Source organism: Elaeis guineensis, chromosome 4 (assembly GCF_000442705.2).
Source record: "Elaeis guineensis isolate ETL-2024a chromosome 4, EG11, whole genome shotgun sequence".
In the NCBI taxonomy this organism is placed as follows: domain Eukaryota; kingdom Viridiplantae; phylum Streptophyta; class Magnoliopsida; order Arecales; family Arecaceae; genus Elaeis; species Elaeis guineensis.
This window is the reverse complement of record NC_025996.2, coordinates 133,442,504-133,456,101: the sequence shown is the minus strand read 5'-3', so window position 1 is coordinate 133,456,101 and position 13,598 is coordinate 133,442,504. Positions and strand designations below refer to the sequence as shown.

The window sequence follows — 13,598 nt, the reverse complement described above, 5'->3', positions numbered from 1 at the left end:
TGACAGACTTTTTCTCTTGTAGCAATACTCTCAAGATTGGAATATATATTTCGATAAGATCAAAATGAATGGCTTCATTGAGAACGGAGAAGTACCCTGCATATATAAGTGGGCTAGTGGTTCTATAGTCATATTTCTTGCATTGTATATGGATGATATTCTCTTAATTAGGAATGACATCCTTGCACTACAGAAAATAAAAGTATGATTTCCATCTCAGTTCTCTATGAATGATTTGGAAGAAGCATCCTATATTTGAGGAATAAAGATCTATAGAGATAAATCTAAGAAGTTACTTGGATTGTCCCAATCTACATACATAAACGCTATGCTAAAATAGTTCAGCATAGAGAATTTCAGAAAGACTATCTTTCGATAGGCCATAAATTTTTTTTTTCTAAGTAGGATTGCCTGACAATTCCCTTAGAGAGAGAGCATATGAGTAGAATCCCATATACTTTGTTAGTAGGATCTATCATGTATGCCATGATATGTACATGATCGGATATGGCACACTTACTAGGGATAGAGAGTAGATACTAGTCTGATCCGGATGAGAATTATTAGAAGATTGTAAGAACCTTCCTTAAGTATTTGAGAAATACTAAAGACCAATAGCTCATTTATGGAGAATCTAACTTAAAACTTGTGGGATAGATTGATTTCAATTTTCAGTTAGATCGAGATAACAGTAAAAGTATGTCAGATTATATTTTACCTTAAATAAAAGAGTGATCTACTGAAAAAGTTTCAAACAGTACACTGTAGCCAATTCTATTTGTAAGGTAGAGTACACTATGGCATTTGATGCTGCAAAAGAAGGAGTTTGGTTATAGAAGTTCATCAGGAAGATTGGAGTGGCACCCTCCAAGATGGTCTAGTCCTCTGTGAAGCCTAATGAACTAAAGTCCCATCAGAGAATCAAATATATTTTGCATCGCTATCATCTTGTTTGAAAGATGGAGATGACATCGACCTTCAGAAGATCGACAAAAAAGAGAACTTGGCCGACCTATTTACTAGAGCCATCAGATTCTAGGAGTTTGATGAACAAAAATAGAAGATGGATATTCGATACCGATCTGATTGACTTAGTCCAAGTGAAAGTTGTTGAAAAATATATCCTAAAACCCATCATCTAGGTTGTAGATGATTGAGCTCCTTATATGTATATGAATTATAAATTGATAAACATTATTTGATAAATTCATCATAAGGTGAGCATCTTCTTTAATTGAACTCCAATGTTATGATGAAGTTCTTAGAACTACTTACTATCGATAAAGAAAGATTCATCATGTAGTTCTTAAACTTATTTGTGATCAAATGATACATTATTAACAAGGATGATAACGTTTATCAAGTATAGGTTATTATGTGCCATGTGAGTTGGTTGTTCTCTTAACCGAGGAGTATAGAGATACTGGTATAGCATACAGGTGAGATATAGGAGTACATCATCATTAAATAGTGATCAAACTATGGAACACTCTGCTGTCAAGAGTAGCTCATGAAGGATATGGATATAAGTGTCTCTCCGATCTGAGATCACCATATTGACTTGCAAGCAACTCACTATACTTTAGTGCTGGACTATCTGTATTTCTAATATAGTAATAAAAAGCTACTAGATATAGTCAAGTACTTATGAAGTCAGTGTGTAAGTTAAAATGAGATTGACCCTTCATATTACAGGAGTGCATCACTGTATTTTAATTGAGCAAAATCTTGGCCAGGATAATTCTTGTGAGAAGTCACAAAATTTGAAAAAGATTGAAACACGATGTGGATGACTATTCTAGAGTTGATAGTTAAATTTGAGGTTACCTTAAGCATTAAGGTCAAAGAAATGAATTATGCGATAACCATGTCTCAGATTCTTAAATATTGCTTTGCAATCATTCGACACTATCCGATCGTCGGATATCATTGCTAGATGGTCACTTCAATTGATACAGAAAATTATTTCTGTGCTACCAGCTTAGTGTTCGATCCTATGAGATCATATACAATAAAAATTTTGATCTGATCTGATGGTTGATCGATGATTATGAATTATTGAAGGATATAATCATCAATGTAATTGATGATTAACCCTATGCAAAAGTTATAATAAATAATTTGCTAAGAGTTAGTGAATTATGAAAAAATTTATTAGTAATTAGATTGCTTATTGGCTCAATTTGATTGAGCAATAAGGATTGAATTAAGTCTAATTGAATTAGATTCAGTTAGGTTTGAAACTATTAGGTTATTAGATGGCCTAATCGCTAAAGGAGATTAGTTTTTGATTTGATCAGGACTTGGACTCAATCAATTCTTAATGGGAGTAGGATTTAATTGAGGGATTAGGTTCCTAATTAGATTAGGTTCTCTTATCTCTTTGGGTCCAATCAAATTTGATTTGGTTTGGGACCAAATAAGGCAACAAATAAGAGTCCTTTTTGACTAGGACTCTTCCTCTCCTTGCGCCTAACTAAAGCCCACACCTAACTATGTTTCACCACCCTTCTTATTATTTAGCGTGAGATTTCTCACATTAAAAATCTAAAGCCATGCCCCTTCTTAGTGCCCAAGGAATATTAGGTAGGTTTGAAATTTGTTTTGATTTGATTCCTTATCTGATAAGGTTTCCATCTCATCCTAACTACCTTTGGACGTCACATTAAAAGAAGTCTCTTTTGTGCGACAAAAGAGATTGATTTCACCATGAGAAAAATATTTCTTACTGTGAAATTTCTCAGGGGGCATGACATGCTTTGGCATGAGATTGGTTGGGATGAGTTTGTACTCAAATAGAATTTGAATATTGAACTCAAACTCAACCCTAATTTAACACCTAACGCCACACTTAAGGAAATCTATGTTGTGCGACAAAAGAGGTTTGCTTTTCACCATGAGAAAGGATGTTTCACTATGAGAAAGATATGTAGGGGGCCTAATATCTGATGAAGTTGTGGTGGATGTCTTTAAGCATGAGAAATTTAAGGAAAGTGTCTCCTTATGTGCATATGGGCTCTTAGGTGTGGGCCTTTATTTTTTGTAGCGCTCCCTCTCAAAACCATAAGCCCTCCTCTCTATAAAAGGGGTCCAATTGTTGGATGCCCCATATGAGTGGAAAATTAGAGGAGAAGGTCTCCTCTCTTGGGTGTGGGTTTCTCTTCTTCGGAGCTAGGGTATGGGTGAGAGAAAAATGAAGAGACAAGGAGTTCTCCCTTGCCTTCTTCCACCAACCTCTTTTTCCTCCTTTGATCTGTCACAAAGGGCCTATGCAAAAAGCTAGCACTCTAGGGAGGTCGATCTGATCGTACTTTATGTGGATACCTATAGAAGCTGGATGCATATGCGGCTAGGAGCAATATACAATCCCTCGGATTTCAGCAGCGGCGATCTTCAACTTGCGCTCAGATATAAAGATTTGATCTCTATCATATATTAGATTAGATCAAATATTTTTAAATATTATTTTCAGATTATGCATGCATGATTATGTGATAAGATCCATGCTTAAGCAGTTGTAGATTCGATCTAGTGCATGGTAGATTAAATAGTTTAATCTAGATTGCTTCTATCGCATAAAAATTTTTAAAATCTATGCATGAACTGCTCTAGCTTTCCATCAGATTGGTGGGAGGCTTTTCGTTGCATGAGCAATGGTCCTAATTAAGTCACCACCTTTCAAAGTACTTATCTTAGACATCAATAGGTCGGTCTATTCCAAATTGGGCTTGGCTTTTATTTTCTCACCACAGATTGCAAAATTGCAATCATCTAAAGTGTATTCATGATACAACCCTACTCTAAAGATTTGTAGTGATTCATGAAGATCACTACATGTATTCATGAAAAACACACACATGACTATCATGTAGTCCTTATGTTCATGCTAAGTTTCTTATGATGTTTTATGTATCAATCTCTTTTTATCCTGGGACAACTATACTACATAATGAACCTTGTTATGTCAGGGCAACCTTATATCAGGATGATTTTAAATTGATTTATAAAATTCTATCTTATATTCAATCAAATTTTTTAAATTTGAAAAGCATCCATATCATCATAAATCACATCAAGATGAATCTCTATCTATGAACATCATCACATGCATGAGCATATAATAAAGATAAAATTTAGATCTAACAAGATTTTCATCACATAAAAATTAGATAACGAATATTGGATGCATGAACATAAGAAATCAAATTTTCAGATCTAAAAATAATTTTTTAGATCTTGAAGATAATGCATGAACATAAAATAATCTGAATTTTGAATCTGAAAATAGATTTTTAGATCATAAAATCTATCACATGAATTTCAAACATTCAGAGTTTTAGATCTGAAAATTGATTTTCAGATCTAAAAGTCCATCTCCTTTCAGATCTTAAAATCCATTTTGCAATTATGAGATGGTTTTGATACCATTGTTAAAAAACACCATCACATGGTGATTGTTATGCATGCAAAAATTTCAAAAATTTTAAAACACACAGCAGAAGAAAAATTTCAAAACTATTTCAACATCGTTCTAGGATGACCATGTAACATAAGTATCAACGTTATGTCAGGATAACTTTATGTTAGAACATTGTTAAAATAAATTACTAATTAGATCTAATCTAATTAAGCATACATAAAGATCATCACTCAACATAAACTCAGGCATCATCATATGTACAAGATTAAGATCTGTGCAAAAATAAAAGTCTGATTTTTATATTTGCATGGGTAGATCTTCACTGTAATCTGATGATCTGTGGATATCTTCATTGTCTGTTGAAGTTACGATCCGATGGTCCGTGGATGTCTTCAAAGTCTGTTGAAGCTGCATAAGTGTTCGACCTCTATAGATATCCACACAAGGTTAATCTAAGCAGGAGATCCCGATCTCATCAGGATGCTAATTTTTTTGTAAAGATCGCTCTTTGGATTATCGAATCTTTCTTTTTTTTTTTTTGATTCTCTTCTCAAGAAAATCAAAGTAATTTATAGAAGGATCAAGAAATCAGATCTAATTTGATTTTTGTTCCTTTCTCTTCTCAAAAGAAAAGAAGAAGATCTAAAAAAAAGATAAGAGATCAAATCTCTTTTCTTTCCTTTCATCGAACTCTTAGACTGAATATGGAGGAGAAGGAGATGAAAAAGCATGTCCAACTTTTGGACATCTGAGGATGAGAAGGGAGAGAGAGAGAGAGCCATGTCTAACTCTTGGACAAAAGAGAAAGAGAGGAAGATGTCCCTATAACAACCAACTCTTGGTTGTAAGAAAGAAGGGAGGATGCATCCAACAAACACCAATGCCCATCTTCTTATGCCGTGCCCCTCTCCCTAGTTTTTTCATGCACACATCTTTCTCACTTGAGGAGGCACGCCAACCACCAAGGGGACTAGGAGGCACCTCATCTTATCTTTTTTTAAAACCAACATGGGTTTTGATAGAGTCCAAGGGTATTAGGACTCTTCAATGTGTTGCACCCTCCCATATTCACCTCCCCTATTTTCCATGCTAAAACCAGATATCAATGCTTTTTCTCCATCTTATGGGGTGTGAGGTGTCTCAAGGAAGAGTCCTTCTATGGGTTAAATTTTTATTTGGCTTGGGTTTGAATTCAAATTGATTTGGGTTTTCAATAAGTCAAGTACTTAATTGAATTCAAAATCATTTTGGATTTATGAAATCCAATCTAATTCAAACTCAAACTAAGTCTAATCAAATTAAATCTGAATTTAATTTGACTAGGACTCAATCTTATTATCTGATCAAATCAAATAATCTAGCAATAATTATATATTATTTCTCCTATAATATCATGACCCGAGCCTGGGGTCATGATCGGTGCATAGGATGGACTAGCCAACCTAGCAAGCCTAACAAAAATATCAAATCGAATAAATCTAATATACAAATTCTATCGAAAATTTAATAAAGGTCCCCCTAAAAGTATGATTCCTTGTCTAATCCAGCATATTCATATATACATTTATATACTCGGATGTCCAACAACCACAATATCAATATGAAGCGCAACAGAAGTACATACATATCTATACAATCATTCTAATTAAATAAGCATAGTGGAAGTTAGATCCTACCTATAGATAATGGAGCACGTCTAGAGTTTATATATATCCAAAGTTTATCAAAAAAAAACACAACTACAAGGCAGCAAAAATAAAGGCCCATACATGCAAGTGCTGGGCTCACCAAAAGGATGACTGCTCCTGTCAAGCTGAGGAACCTGGACCCTTCTCAATACTAATATCTGAAAAAAATATAGAAGCAACAGGACGAGTCACGAGACTCAACGAGAGATAATATATCTATAATGAAAGTAGGACAAGCTCAGGCATGAGTGTTTTAGATCAAAAGCATTCTTACAACTTTTCCAAAAATAAAAACAAAATAACATTTCTAATCAAGTAGTGTAATGAAATAGATGTAAAAAGACATGTTCCCTTAGTAACCACAAATCGAACAATTCTCTAAACCATGATTAATGAATAGATCAAATATAATATACGAAATTTTAAGGGAGTCATTTACCCAATGTACGAAGGGAGATCTCAAATCCAAAACCAAAAAGTTGCTCATTTATTTGAGAACTTCACCAAAACTGCACGTGTGTATCAATACGTCGGACTAACACCATCTTTGTTAGCTAGAAAGATAAAATCGATAAACAAAATTGGTAGACAAGACTGGCATGTTGGCCAAACATGCCGGACTGGCACCACCCTTGCCAACTAAAGTATTTAAAACATGGTGCACCAAGACTAACGCCAACTGCCGCTAGCTACAGTGTTCTGTCAAAACTTTTTTCATAAAATCTTATCGTCAAAACACAATTTATATTTCATTTTCTCATGCAAAGATGACCAAATGAAACTCATCGTCAATATCATATTTTTAAACAAATTCATTATTTTCATATTCACTTTTCTCATCAATGGTTAATGGTATTCATATCATATATCAAAAGGAAAAGTTTAAAGATGCTTGTCCCAAGATTCACATAAGTTTTAGCAATTGAGAAAGTCAAAATATTTTCCAAAGCTCTTTCATCATAAGAAATAAAATAATCTCCAATATATTCGTGAACACACATACGCTGAAAATAAGATGTTAAAATAAAGTTTCAATTTGCTAAAGATCCATAAGGAGTGTAGCATATGATATATCAATTATTCATAGGGACAAATAACCTGAAATAAGCATGCCAAGAGAGTTTAGAGGATACAAAGCATGTCATAAAGTATATTATCAACTCACTTCTAATGGCTAAGACCCCTCCTGCCAACAAACAAATTTCTTTCTTTTTCCACTTTCAGCTACTATTCCTCTTTAAATCAATTCATTTCTAGAAATCCCTTTGGTAGCTATATTTTCCCATGATTCATGACTAAAAGCTCACCTTTCCCCAGCCTCTTTCCCTCTCTATTCTTCCTCTGCTACTCATTTTTCTCAGGAGCTAAAACAGAAAAACAATGAAACCGGTTGATATCCCTTGTAAACTGAATAATTTAAAACCCATGCTTGCTAGGTGTCAATCTTATGTTTTATCCAGCCAAAACTTTGGTTTTCCACCCCTTAATTTATATGAAATTAGCTGCTGAATCATCCCTTTGAAACAAATTTTAAATTTCCAAATTGAAGCTTCTTGGCCAAGCTCACCGCTTAAGCTTCCCGTGACTCGAGTCGACTCCTCTAATCTCGAGTCGAAGTTAATGTCCTCATTTATTTTACTTTCTATTAACTTTAAAATATAAATATAAAAAAAAATATCTCTCTATTTGAAATCAATAAAAATATCAAAAAAATTAAAATTTTTAAGAATAAGAAGTCAGAACTTGGGTTCTAATTCAAATTTTTCTAAATTCGAAACTTTTAAAACTTTCCTTCTTCAGAATAGATAGGTTAAAGGGTCTCAAAAATTTTTTAGAAATTATTTTGTGGCTCATTAACATCCAAAGATCAATAACCGTTAATTTTGATTTTAAAAAATATATATTTTATATAGCCCTCCATATAGGTGTTAATTTCCAGACTTAAAAAATTTTCAGGACCCATAATGGTGGATAGTCACAAATTATGCTTAAATGGCTTCAATAAATTTTGGTTAGATAAGTTTAATTCAAAGTAAATTATAATTGAGATTAAGTGGCTTATAAGGTCAATCCTAAAAACTTAAGCTAACACAAAAGAAACCACATATAATCTAAAAATTCTATACAAAACCGGGGTATTACAACAACAATATCTTTTTTTGGTAGAAAACAGCACAATGATATCAACTTGCAAATGTTAATACATCTCATGCACTATAATGTGCAATTATAGCCCATTTTTAATGCCGAAACCAATAAATAAAGTATTTTATTCTAAAAAGAACCCCAAAAAGATGGAGACAGTCCATTAAATAGAATAATACTCTATCATAATTACTCACAAATTAGTCCCACTAATCTAATAAAAACTATCATCTTATGATTTTAACCGTACATGATAGGTTTCTTACTTAACATCATCCTACAGTTCTTGCAAAAACTATGTAGCTAATCAATTATTTTAGTAAATGCTAAAATTTAAGATTAAATTCCATCCCATTTATTCAAATCTAGAATAATTAAAATAATTGTAAGAAATAAGTGACAAATCTTAGAAAAGTTTTTAATCAAGCAAAAATGTCTTGAAACTTGACAAGGTTGTCATCTAGTTTCCAATCATTACAAGCAAAAATGCTTGATGCACAGACACACAGCCCACATTTATGATGGATTACTAATGCACATTTCAACTGCTAATTTATTTATTTTTCATTACGGCTAAAGGAAAGTTAGCACAGCACAATCATCATGACGTGGGGTAAAATGCGTCCTTTCGAAGTATTCCCTCCTCTCCAAACCTGAGGCCCAACTTTCTCCTAGTGTTGATTTTGTCCACTCAGTTTATTACCTTTAGTTTCATATTTATGTTAATATTTGATGATTTATTATTTATTTTTAAACATACATTAGAGATGCCTAGGTCTTTAAATACTAGTGTTGAACAAGTGCCATGGACATAAGCGTGGATGGTTGGGATTTTATGTATAACATTTCCTATTTTTTATTAGCTGTGAAAGTTGTTCTCTCACAAAATTATATATGTAATTTCAAAGATATACTTTAACTTCTTAAGACTACTTTCTTCTTGCTCTCTTAAGGCAAAAGGTAAGCCAATTGAGATTTAGTTAATAATGCAGAGATAGTTTGGACATAAAGATATCCATTTGCATCTAAACATAGATAGCCAAAGATTGAGATCAAGAAAAGAAACTGTTTGCAGCTCGTTTTACACTAAGCTGTTGAGAATGTGGCTTGAAGGCATCACACAAATACATTTAAGTTAATATTTCTCTTTTGTCATAAGTCTGACTTTAATGAGTGGGGATGCTAATTGTGCTAAATAGTCTTTAGGCTTAAGCCTCTTAAGTATTTTTGTATTGTCCCAAAGACTTATTGTTGTAATGCATATCCACAGGTCATGGAAACCAGCAATGTTGCTCATGACAAGATAAATCATGGATCAGTTGGGTATTACAACACAATGAGAGCAAGAAGGAAAGAACCTGGTGTGCAAAGGGACACTGATTTGATTAATTTGAGGTGAAATTGAGCCAAAGACTAACCTAAAACTTTTCTCACAAAGAAAAAGACTAGAAACCCAAAGTCAGACTCAAGAGAATCTCAAAGAATGGACAAGTTTTTGAGCCTTAGTCTATTTTATTTCAAGTTAGTTTCCACTGACCTAGCCCATGCCCATCCTACAAAATGTCTACATCTATAATTGAACATTTATATATGCTATATTCACAATATCAAATATGACTTCTGATGGAGTCCTCGTAAGAAATGAAAAACATCAATTTGTGAAATCAGTAATTGACTTTTAATTGGCATCATCTAATCCTAAATGGGATAAATAACAAAAGGATGACTTTTATTTGATTTCACTCATTGGTAATTGTTGACCATTCTATTAATTCCATGGCCTAAATCAGTGAGGGTTGTTTATGATTATACATGCACTATGTGCAAGAGATTCTTTGATGAGGAAGAATCCAAAGACTCAATGGCAAGAATTGCATAACTTGATAAAATCAATCCCATTTTTGGCTGATATATTTTTCTCCTTTCTTCCTTAAATATAGTAAAGAGGTAAGCCAAGAGAGACTTGTTCAATAAAGGTAGGACGATCAATATTCTTAAAAAAGAGAATAAGAGTATGAGTATAGTGATACACTAGTGTATGACTTGCGCTACACGGTGGGTTTTAAGCAAAATAGAGAAGAGGAGGTCTTGGAATATATTGTCAATTCTCATCAGTGGTAGACCGTTTGCTAGAGATGAGGAAAAGAAGGGGAAAAATTTTGTTAGTGTCTAATTCATCTAAAAGAACTTAGTGATGAAACAAATTTAGAGATTATAATTAATAGCTAAATAATGAATAATTTATAAATAATGAACAATCTACATCACCTGGATTTTGACTTTTTTGCTTGTGATTGTATCAATGGTCTTCTACATGATCAATGTAAAATCTTTTTTTTTTTTCAAAAAATTTAAAACACAGAACAAAATAGATGGTTAATGCATCACACCATATGGTACTTGGTGATTTCTTTGATGTAAGGTATGCTCAATCTATTTTTCAGGAGTTGTAAAAATAGATTCTTTTAGAATTTGAGATGGAGGTCTAGATGAAAAACTTTCATATAAATTTTGTTGTGATCTAGGTGGTGTGCCCAAGGCCCAGGAGACCAAGGCTAAGGCCAAGGTCCATCATTCATGAGGCCTTCATGGAGGCTCTAGGGCTAGTTGGGCCTTAGGTTGAAAGGCTGTGGGTCTTGCGGGTTCTTGAGGTCTAGGTTATGTGGGCCTCAAGGGACCAACTCTTTATGGGCCAGGTCTGGGCCCAGGATAGGTGAGACTAGGTCGAGTCGTGGGTGTACATGGGCTTGGGTTAACCTAATCTCTCATAGAGTTGGTCAAGGGAGTTTTGGGTTTGGGTCACTTGACCCTGTGTTTATATATACATGCACTGTATAAGTTTGATTAAGCCAAGGAATACAAAAACTCTTTCTCCCAAGTCTCTCTCTCTCTTCTTCCTCTCTCTCCAGCTATTCTCCATACCCCAGGAGCAAGAAACCCTAGGGTTTCTTGCCGCTAGATCCATAGAAGGCAGGAAAGCAGGGGAGGCGCTAGCCCCTCCCCCTTTGTGCCGCCAACTCTCTCTCTTCTCCCTCTCTTGCAGCCACCCAAACATCAGGTCCAGGATCTGAAATCTCTTGCGAAGAGGTTGGTACAAGTTTCTCTCAAATCTGGAGTTGATCTGAGGTCGTTTGAGGTGCGGGTGAGATCTCCATCAACAGATCTACAGGAAAGGCTGCAGCAGGACAGATCTGCAAGGTCTGGTTCTATCTACCTTCTTCTCTATCTAAAATATCCCGATTTGAGATATACAAATTGGAAGAACTCGATCCAGGCCTGATCTAATTGGGTACCAGATCTTAGATTTTTTAGAGGTGATCTTAGAGGCGTTCTTCATCTGGAATGAAAGGCTGACGAAGAAGACAGCAACCAGGCTGATTTCGTCAAGGGCCTTCGATCGAGTCCAAAAGTCTCCAGATTTGTTCGTTGCTGGTTCTGCTGCACCTAAGGTCTGTGAGAGGAGCCAGGATTGTGCTCCAATAGTTGGTATTAGAGCCAGGTTGGTGAGGAAGCAGTTCCAAGCATGAGAAGTTAAAGATCCCAAGTGCTGAAAATTTTCAGCAAGGTACCATCAAGATATATTCTACACTTTTTGATTTTATATTGCTTGTTTGGCTTGGATCCAGTCATAGGCAGCAATATGAAGGTTGATTTCGAGAAGTTTTATGGCAAGAAAAATTTTTTCATGTGGAAAATCCGGGTGGAGGATCTTCTGGTGCAAGCAGATCTGGATCAGGCTTTGGATGAGAAGCTTGAGGGAATGACAAATAGACAGTGGGCATCGTTGGAGAAGAAAGCATGCTCGATGATCAGAGGATGTTTGGCGAATGCAACGTTGTATTCAGTGCTGGAAGAAAAGACCCCGAAGGGCCTTTGGTCGAAGTTGCACACCATGTATATGGGGAAGAATATGTGCAACAAGCTAATGCTGAAGAAGAGGTTGTATAGTCTTCGGATGCAGGAGGGATCTGATGTGATTGACCACATTCAGAGGTTTGACCAGTTGTGCACGGAATTGATGAATATCGGGGTGAAGCTGGATGAGAAGGACAAGTTCCTGTTGCTTTTGTGTTCGCTACCAGGATCATATGACTCTTTGGTGACTACACTGCTCTACGGCAAGGAGACTCTGGAATATGAGGACATGGTCTCGGTGCTGAGGTCTAATGAGCAAAGAAAAAAGTTGACCAGAGATCGGGCTCTCCAGGAGGGTTTGGCAGTAGGGGAGAGGACAAGTAGAGGCAGAGGCAGAAGCAAGTCCAGGGAGCGGTCCAAGTCTAGGAAGGGAAAGAAAGAGATGAAATGCTTCAAGTGCAATGAGTTCGGGCACTTCAAGCGAGAATGTCCACTATGGAAGAGCAAGAAGGGAGAAAGAAGTGGCTCAGAATCAGTGAGTGCAGTTGCTAGGCAGCAGGTGGAGGATGATCTACTTGTGGTATCAGATGGTCATAGGCATTACTCAGAGGAGTGGACACTAGACTCTGCATGCTCACATCACTACACACCACACAGGTCTTGGTTTGCAACATACACCAAGACAGATGAGGGATCAGTGACTCTAGGCGACAATCATTCTTGTAAGGTGGCTGGGATAGGGACAGTCAGGGTGAGGATGTTTGATGGGATTGTGAGGACATTGACAAATGTAAAGCACGTCCCGGAGCTAGAAAAGAATCTGGTGTCACTAGGCTACTTGGAGCGCAGTGGATACAGCTTCAACAGTAGGGCTAGAAGCGGAGTACTGAACATCTTCAATGGAGCTATGGTAGTGATGAGAGGCAGGAGGTTAGACAATAACCTCTATCGCATGAAGGGATCTATGATGATCGGAGAGTCTGATGCAGCAGCTGCAGCACAGGACCAGCAGGGGGCTTACAGGATGTGGCACTACCGCCTAGGCCACATGGGTGACAAGGGGCTGAGGGAGTTGAGCAGGAGAGGACTCATCTCTGATCTGGAGGATGGTGCTACAGAAGAGATCTGTGAACCTTGCCAAATGGGAAAGCAGAGGAGAGTTCAGTTCAACATCAGTATAATCCGCAGTGCAGCCCCTCTGGAGTTAGTACACATGGATGTGTGGGGACCAGCCCCAGTTTCAGTTAGGAATGGGGCCAGATACTTCATGACCCTGATTGATGATTTCTCAAAGAAACTCTGGATTTACTTCATGAGAGAGAAGTCAGAGGTCTTCACCAAGTTCAAGATATGGAGAGCTGAGATGGAGAAGGAGCAGGGGAGGAGCGTGAAGTGTCTGAGGTCAGACAATGGCGGAGAGTACACCAGCAGAGAGTTTCAGGACTACTGTGAGGAGTGTGGGATCAGGAGACACTTCTCAGTTAAGGGGA

The 13,598-nt window shown here is 36.2% G+C and overlaps 1 long non-coding RNA gene across 2 annotated transcripts in view; it reads right to left on the bottom strand.

Annotated features, from left to right (window-relative positions):
* Window positions 1–13,598, bottom strand: part of LOC140857022 (uncharacterized) — a 190,797-nt gene that overhangs the window by 50,347 nt on the left and 126,852 nt on the right. For both annotated transcript variants that reach the window (XR_012140502.1, XR_012140503.1), the window contains exon 2: window positions 6,190–6,266. This is a non-coding gene — a long non-coding RNA (uncharacterized lncRNA). The remainder of the gene's footprint in view (window positions 1–6,189; window positions 6,267–13,598) is intronic.